Source organism: Anabrus simplex, chromosome 2 (genome assembly GCF_040414725.1).
Source record: "Anabrus simplex isolate iqAnaSimp1 chromosome 2, ASM4041472v1, whole genome shotgun sequence".
Lineage (NCBI taxonomy): Eukaryota > Metazoa > Arthropoda > Insecta > Orthoptera > Tettigoniidae > Anabrus > Anabrus simplex.
In genome coordinates this window covers 716,148,768-716,158,099 of record NC_090266.1, presented here as the reverse complement: position 1 = coordinate 716,158,099, position 9,332 = coordinate 716,148,768, and the positions used below count along the sequence as shown (strand labels likewise).

The following is a 9,332-nucleotide window of genomic DNA, read 5'->3' as shown; positions in this document are numbered from 1 at the left end:
AAACAGTATATTTTATTTCAGGTTGCTTTTGAATTGGTGACATTGACAATACCAACCTCCATGTACTTGCATTAGAATATTCATATTACTTTATAAGCGTTGATTTCCTGAGGTTAGTCCATCAGGCTTCTTTTCCTTTGACGACTAAGTTCGCTACTCCTACTACTTTCATGGAGCTTTCCATTTATTTGGCCAATCGGTGCGAATTAAAGTATTAAGGGCTAACGCCTGGGAATGAAGCAGGGTGCATTCATCCTCAGATAACTCAGCTGAAAGGAGATGTGGGTACAGTTCCTCCGCTTAACCATTCTAAAATTCATTCTTCATAATTCACTGCCAATGTCGGGATGGTACGTAGCATACAAGCCACAGATGAAACTATCGTAATTAGAGCCTTAAACAGTCACGAAAACGCGAGCCAACAATATAATATTTCAAACATCTGGTTGAAGGCCAACGGCCATACCATGTTGAATACACATGTTCTCGTCCGATCACCGCAGTTAAGCAACATTGGGCGTGGTCAGTACCTTGATGGACGACCGCTTGTGAACACCACGTGCCGTTGGCGCTATTCCCCTTTGGGACTGCCTGGCCGAGGTGGTAAAGGCGTGCTCGGTTCACTCGGAAGGACGTGGGTTCAATTCCCCGCCAGGCAGTCGTAAAATTTAAGAAATGAGATTTCCACTTCCGTAGGTGCACATGGCCTTGAGGTTCACTCAGCCTACACCAAAAATGAGTACCAGGTTAATTCCTGGGGAAAAGGCGGCCGGGCGTAGAGCTAACCACTCTACCCCACCAAGTGCCGAGGTTAAGGATGGTGGAAGCATTTACCTTCCACCCTTCCAGGCGTCTTCATGGCCTGTACGGAGGTGGTTGGAGGAGCACTCCAGTGATGTTAGGACCATGGATTGGCCCTCCAGATCCCCCGCTCTTAATCCAATCGAGCGTTTGTGGGATGCTGTCGATGTTGGTGTACGCCCCATGAACCCCCAACCAAATACACAAGACCAATTGTGCGTAGCAGTGCAAGATGCGTGGGCCCAGATCCCTCCAGAACGATTCCAACACCTTGTAGAGTAGATGCCTCGCGGTATTGCTGTCGTTCTGAGGGCTCGCGGAGGAGCAACTCGTTATTGGCATCCCATTCAGTGTCTTCCCGTGACTTTTGGGCACTCAGTGTATGTACCTAGGTGTTAACATAAGAAAAAATCTTCATTGGCGTAATCACATTAGCGAGGATGAAAATAAAGGTTACAGAACTCATCATATGGTTATGAGGATATTTATCAGTTGTAGAAAGTATGTAAAAGAGATGGCGTATAAATCGCTCGTAAGACCCTAATTGGTGTATGATCCAATATATGGGACTCTTATCAGGACACTTGATTCTGGAACTGGAAAAATACAAAGGAAAGCAGCGTGATTTGTTCTGGTTGATTTCGGACAAAAGAGTAGTGTTGCGAAATGTTGCGAACTTTGGGCTGTGAAGACTTGGGAGTAAGAAGAAGAGCGGAGGGCCGATGACCTTCGATGTCAGGCCCCTTTAAACAACAAGCATCATCATCATCAGAAGAAGACCTGCATGACTAAGAGGTATGTATCTAGCCTTAAGTGTAGAAATGCCATGGACGTCATTAGTAGACGAATTAGCTTGAGTGGAGTTTCTTTAAGTAGGAAGGATCATAATATGAAGGTAAAATTGGAAATCAAAAGGACAAATTGGGGCAAATACTTTTTTTTTGCTATTTGCTTTACGTCGCACCGACACAGACATGTCTTATGGCGACGATGGAATAGGAAAGGCCTAGGAATGGGAAGGAAGCGGCCATGGCCTTAATTAGGGTACAGCCCCAGCATTTGCCTGGTGTGAAAATGGGAAACCACGGAAAACCATCTTCAGGGCTGCCGACATTGGGGTTCGAACCCACTATCTCCCGATTACTGGATACTGGCCGCACTTAAGCGACTGCAGCTATCGAGCTCGGTGGGGCAAATACTTTCTTGTAAGAAGAGTAAATAGGGACCGATATAATTTACTGAAGGAGATGTTCGATAGATTTCTAACTTCATAGAAATATTTGAACGGCGCGGCCGAATAACGGGACAAGCTCCAATTTGAGCAAAGTAGAAATTTCAGTTGAACGTTGAGATTGAGGACTCTTCTATCGTGATTCGTATTCTGTTTAAGGAGAAATCCACTAGAAAGCGAGGCAGGCTCGATTTAGTTGAACGAGCCGTATTTCGTGTCTAGTGGAACAACGGGGCACGTGCCAATAACACTGTCGTTTCGTTCAGTCCGCGCTAACCAGTGTGGGTTTTCCTTCCTCCCGGGTCTAACACGTTTATTTGTGCTTTCTCAAACTTAATTCAACTCATTGAAATAAATGAAAGGTTTCACAATCTGGCATGTTAGATCGTGCTTCTCAAAACTTGTTTTACCGCACGAAGTAGAATGGAACAACGGGACACGTGCACAGTCAGTCCTCGGTGGAAGCAGCATGAGCTGAAGTGTTTTCAGCTTCCTTTCACCTCTCTTGTAGAAAGTGCTTAGTGGCACCTGTCCCGTTGTTCGGCCACACCGTCCATTTGGTAACGAATAGTGTTTGCATTCACATTCGGGAGGTAGTGGGTTCGAACCCCACTATCGGCAGCCCTGAAGATGGTTTTCCGTGGTTTCCCATTTTCACACCAGGCAAATGCTGGGGCTGTACCTTAATTAAGGCCACGGCCGCTTCCTTCCCACTCCTATGCCTTTCCTATCCCTTCGTCGCTATAAGACTTATCTGGGTCGGTGCGACGTAAAGCCAATTGTAAAAAGAAGTGTTTGTATTCCGGCTGACAATTTGAAACTGAGTATGCGATGTTAAATAAAAAATGTAAAGGAGAAGTTTCTATGCACAGAGAGAAAATACAGTTTAGTGCTGTATAGTGAATCAAAATTTTCGAAAATTAAAAGTGTGTGAGGAAAGCATAATCATGATTTCATGACAACAGAGGAAATTTCTTCAGAGGCTGTAAAAACTGTTGCTAATAAGGAAAGCTGAAGGAAATGTGCATTCTCGACCGAACAAAATAGCAAGCAGCAGGTAAGACACATCAAATGAGGTAACCAACGAATTACTACATGTCATTAGTAAGAAAATCTGCGTACTGAATACGCAGGAAATCTCTATCTACAATTCTCAAAATTAGAAATGAAGCGGTGTATTAGTTATTTGAATGGCAAAATTAAATAGTATTTGAAAATGAGTGATATATTCCTTAACGAAGTCAAATCCCTAATTCTGTGTACGTGTTCCCCGAATTCAGATGTTCTGTGATCACATGAGTCAGTTTTTGGAAATGGAACGTTTTCTTACGCCCCCATGTCTTTCAATTAACTTAAGACCGTGTTTTGTGTTGCTGGGATCTTTTTTTAGTTTGACAAGATCTTACGCATTGTTTGAAAAGGTAAACGCACGCGGTGGTTGTATATCTCTCTCTCGAATGCACCAATCATTGCTGTAGTCCGACTCGTTGGCTGAACGGTCAGCGTACTGGCCTTCGGTTCAGAGGGTCCCGGGTTCGATTCCCGGCCGGGTCGGGGATTTTAACCTTAATTGATTAATTCCAATGGCACGGGGTCTGGGTGTATGTGTTGTCTTCATCATCATTTCACCATCACGACGCGCAGGTCGCCTACGGGAGTCAAATAGAAAGACCTGCACCTGGCGAGCCGAACCCGTCCTGGGGTATCCCGGCACTAAAAGCCATACGACATTTCATTTCATTCCATTGCTGTAGATATCATCTCTCTCAAAACTGGGATAGAAAAATGCAAAAGTTTCCACAAGTAAGGAATATTTAGACTCCGAGATGCAAGTGCGAAAGTGGCTTCATTACTTTTTCGGTCTGCTGGTCTTACTTCTCGATGAAATTGGTGAGGCTTCCTCAGCATTGATAGCAATAGCACCATCTATCTAATGATCCGTAATGTACTGACTACATACACGCAGATTACATTGATCCGCATTTAATATTTCTTCCTAGCATTTGGGCTGCTGAATCTACCGCTCATTGTAGAACAAATAATAGATTATAGTCATTCCACAGTCATCTTTATGAGCAGTTCTACGTCCCACGCCCAAATGTGCATTCATCTGAATGTCTTTCAGTTCATGAATGAATAAAACCAAAAGTAAATTCAGTTAAAAGAAAATTATTTAACGCCCCTCGTAAAGGCACGGAAGAAAGAGAGGGAAGGTTGTCAAATGAATTTGAATCATATAAGACTGGGGATGTAGCCCTAATGAAATATATAAAATTTGTTTCGTTCCATTATGGTCCAAATTCGTCTTAACTCTGAAAAATACATAACAAGGTGACGGTAGCTCTCTTGATTATATTTTGAATTTAAGAAATTGCATTTTAATCATATCAGGGCAGTCCCAAGTCTGAATGAAATGAGGAAATTTTTTCTTCTGTAACCATCCCCAGCGTAGTGTGGAAATGGGGCGCAGGTAGGTAAGATCATCCCATATGTCCAGCATTTATTTTTAAAATTTGCTTTACGTCGCACCGACACTGATAGATCTTATGGTGACGATGGGATAGGAAAGGCCTAGGAGTGGGATGGAAGTGGCCACGGACTTAATTAAAGCACAGCCCCAGGATTTGTTTGGTGTAAAATGGAAAAGCACGGAAAACCATCCTCAGGGCTGCCGACAGTGGGGATACGTTCAAGATTCTCAATCCCAAAAGTGTTATGTAAATCGTCCAAAACGGTACGCATTTATCTGAGACCGTCCCAAACATCCAACACTGCAACTGAATGTCTAGCCAGTAATGACCCTACAGGCTAGATTATAACCTTCATGCCATCTGCCACTTGGCAAACTCTAATTCATATTCTTAGCTTTAATTCCGTATTACGTTATTGTGAGAGCAATAATATGAACTCATTTAAACACATAAGACTCATACTTCAAAAACTTAATTTATCACGCTACTTACCTCCATCTTGAAAACTTTTTCATTGGCTTCCATTGCTTCGAATGGCTGAAAGAAATTAAAGATATTAGTAAGTTGCATTTTTGAGTATGTAACCCTTCAGTACTTCTCTGATTTAGCATTTTGTAAAGAAAGTTGTCCGAGAGACCCCTCGTAAAAAATTAGGACCAACGTTAGAATCTGAAAGAGGATATACTAACTTTTATGACGATACCTAACTAACAATCAGATCCCACACATAACAGCTGACACGACGGTATTATCCATCGCGTTAACAACATGACATCCGGTTCTTCCCTAAAGACCGTCGGCGTACAGTCCAGAAGGTCATTCATTTTGTAACAAATCATATTACTCATTAATAGGGCTCAGATATTGATGAAATGGAGAAGGCCTACAGAGAAATATACATTGGTGAGCAATTGAATTAGCTGCGTCTTGACAAAATGGTGTTGTAGTAGGCTAGGTGAATGTAATAGTATGGGGTTCGTTCATATGGGATGAAATGGAACGCCTGGTACATCCAACAACGTGCATCATAGGCGAACGAAATAGGAACCTGCCATCAGATTAATGTCCACCCATTTGTTCAACTTCTGCACCCTGTGGGAGACCTGTACTACAGTAAGACAATGCGTCTACGCATCGCTCCCGAATTGTGGCCAAATGGTTTGATGAAGAGTCCACGGACCGAGCCTCACCCTCAAGTTCACCTGACCTCTATCCTATTGATGCTGTCGAGAGGGATGTGTGCGCCTTGGTCCTTTTTCCGTACAATCTCCTTGAAATATGGGAGGTTGTACAAATGTCACGGATCAATTTGGCTTCCCAGAGCTTCTGGTATCTTGTGGAGTCCATGTCTCACCGCATCGCCGCCGCCATCTGTGCGAAAGAGGGTGCTACATGCTACTAGCAGGCTAATTTTATTGTAATTTAATTGCTCATCAGTGTGTGAACTAAAGATTAACAAATATGCGCTAAACCTCATTGATAATGATTGTTCAAATTAAATAAGTAGGTATCGCTTCGGTGGATCAGAGACAGAGTGTACGATTCATGATTCCAATTCCACGGGCATAAGCCGATCCTAGGTAGTCGATTTCTGAAGGATTTCATGTCCGAACTCTTGGCAGTTAAAGATCCCTGACGGATCACCTGTGTTCACTCGACAAAATTAACTCAGCCTTAAAGACCGTCCAGCGAGGTTTCACTTTGCTGATCGATGGCAGAACCAGACGTGCCCAACGTTTTCATCCCGACTAAGGCCTCAACGCTGATGGATACCGTGATAAGTGATTTATGTGCACACAATATTCTAGTACCGGCAGACATCACCAACGCACATCCGCTCTTCCTGGTCAGTAAACCAGACGAATCGGCCCGCATCATACACGATCTAAGCCGATGGACACCATATTACACCATCACTACAAGAGATCCACACACTTGTTAAAGACTTATCGACCCAGCAAGCTGCGTTCAACGATAGGCTACAACAATTGGAGACCTACGAGGACCAGGACCCTACTCACGAGATCACGGTGATGGAACCGCAACACTTGGACCAGCAGCAACAACCACAGAATCCTCAGCAACCTGGTCAAGCATCTGTATGGCGTCAGCTACGTCCAGCCGAACTAACTGCCGGGTGGACAGACCCCGATCCGGCACGAGTCCTCCAACTCGCCCGTTTCCTGCAGCAACAACTTCTTCTACTGCCAACAGGACGAGATCGCCACGACATAGACTCCGTTCTTTGGGGCCTATCAGCCTGGGAGACTCTGGACAACGCCCAGCGATCGTACTTTGCGACACGTGCAAATCTATTGTATGTCGCTGTGAGTAAAGGGTGGTCACAGGCCATCCAACTCGTCCAGGCCACCTCAGGAACCCTAGCTTGGGTTCCCGAGGGATTCACCTTTCAGCAAGTGCCTCGCTCAACACCGGTCAGCCGCGGACGCGCAACAGGACGGGGCCGCGGCGCTTGGGGGGCGAAGGCCACCACAGCAACTACATAACTCGGCGAAGGAGGAAGAGAAGCATCCGCAGCGACAACAGGAGCCCGTCCCCGTCGCCGGCAGGACCTCTCCGCCGATCGTTAACTGAAATGTCGTATGGCTTTCAGTGCCGGGATATCCCAGGACGGGTTCAGCTCGCCAGGAGCAGGTCTTTCTATTTGACTCCCATAGACGACCTGCGCGTCGTGATGAGGATGAAATGATGATGAAGACAACACATACACCCAGCCCCGTGCCATTGGAATTAACCAATTAAGGTTAAAATCCCCGACCCGGCCGGGAATCGAACCCGGGACCCTCTGAACCGAAGGCCAGTACGCTGACCGTTCAGCCAACGAGTCGGACATCGTTAACTGGTCTCCCGCCAATAACGATCGACCGCCTTCCCGAGAAGAACAAGCCAGCACCACCCAGGTTCTTCAGTCAGCACCCCGACATCACTCCACAGGTGCACAACAAGACACATTATCGTCTGTAACCTTTGCTTGTTTTATATTGTTCTTTATATTTTCTACTGTTATTTCTTTTATAATGTTAATCTACGCCTTTCGGCCTCGTTCTTAACTCATGTACCCAATGTAATGATATTATTCCTAATAAAGCACTGGCGAGGTTAAGCTTCACTTGCCTCGTCGCCTTTATACCTTCGCTGGCTTGCGGGCTTCGCCCAGTGCTTCCTCCGTCTACACGCGCGCCACCAAATGGCTATAAAAGGCGGCTGGATGGGGGGCACTGGGACAGTCACGAGCCAGGGAAGGTAGAGGCAACAGGTTGACACCGTTCAAATCCAACTGACGGCCCTCCAGAGTGGGCTGGCCTTTTATAGTCAATCAGGCCGGCGCGTATAATGAGTTAAGCACAAGTCTGGAGGGCGTGTCAGCCGGATTCTGCCGGGTGTCAACCCGCAGCCACGAGAGGCGAATGCCTCTCCGTGCTGCTTTATTTATTAACAGAGTATACATAGGCAAAATGGCAGTATATACATACAGGACTGGCCCTCGGCCAGTCCGAAGAGAATACAAAGTTACATTCGAGTCAGTGAACACCTGAATTTCGTCACAAAGCAAGTTCCTGTCTTCCACTTCTCTAAGCACCGTGGTTGCTGCTTTCAACGCTGCTGCCGTTTCGGCCGCATGAATAGCGGTCAAGTTTGGAAGGCTTGCGCCCACCCTATGTTCAAATCGGGGCACACGTATGCGACGCTATTCGGTGTAGCGTCTACAAAAACTGTTAAAACGTAGGACATAGTTCCTATATTACGTTTCTGTTGGAGCACTATTGGAGTATACACACGTCGTGGCCAGTACCACTCCCTGGTTAGGGTATGCCTTAAAGGAAAAAGGGGTAAATTCATCACATAAGCTGCCCAGGCGATATAGCCTGTCACTCGCACTAAATCACTTGTTTGTAGGTGCGGTAACAACTGTACATATCGCACTATTCGTTGCTGCACTTCGGTAGTAAGTTGAAGAGTCTGGTGTTCCGTATTAATCACTACGCCGAGATACACTAGTTGGTGCACTGGGGTAAGTTGGGACTTGGAAGTGTTGATTGTAATTCCCATGACCAGGTCGAGGTACAACAGGATATTTCTACGGGTAGTTCGGTACCGTATAGCAGCCAGTCATCCAGATAACATATAGCTTGGATGTTGAACTGTTCACAGAGGATGTCCGTCACTGCGAGAGCCCACCTTTGCATAATGGCTGGGGCCAAAGTACGGCCCATTGGGAGCCGTGTAAATCCATATTTCTTTCCGCGATAGTAGACTCCATATAGGTGACGATGTCGAGGCTGAAGGGGGAGTTGATAGAATCCAGATTTCAGATCAATTTTGATCATCCATGCGTGCGGCGGGATGCGGCGAAGTGCTTTTGCCGGGGTTGCCAGTGAAAGTTTTGGTTAATGTGATAGACATGATGTATACTGAATACTAAGATGATGGGTAAACTGAGGAATGAATAAACAGTGAAATATAATTCCCATAAATTTTCTCCTACCACTATAGTTGCAATTATTCAACCAATATGATTAATAGAGGAATAAGCTATTAATTTTCGTAAAGAGCTTTGGTTAAGGCCCCCTAAAGACCCAATTAATACCGAAGTGAGGACAATTGTTCTAATGAAAATGTTTATTTCAATAATGTAGGCCAAAAGTATTAAGGGGCAATTTTTGGTCAGGTGATTTAAGATAAAACAGTTCCTTCATCTTAAACCTCTATTGTTGCTGGAAACCAAAAATGGAAGGGGTGGCCCCCATTTTGAGTAACAATGCTGAGAATATTCGGGTTGAAAAGATTTCAGAACTTATAATAAAAGG

At 45.1% G+C, this 9,332-nt stretch overlaps 1 pseudogene; it reads left to right on the top strand.

The window, feature by feature from the left end:
- Positions 1-452: 452 nt before the first annotated feature.
- LOC136864995 (5S ribosomal RNA) lies at positions 453-571 on the top strand (annotated as a pseudogene).
- The last annotated feature ends 8,761 nt before the right edge of the window (positions 572-9,332 follow it).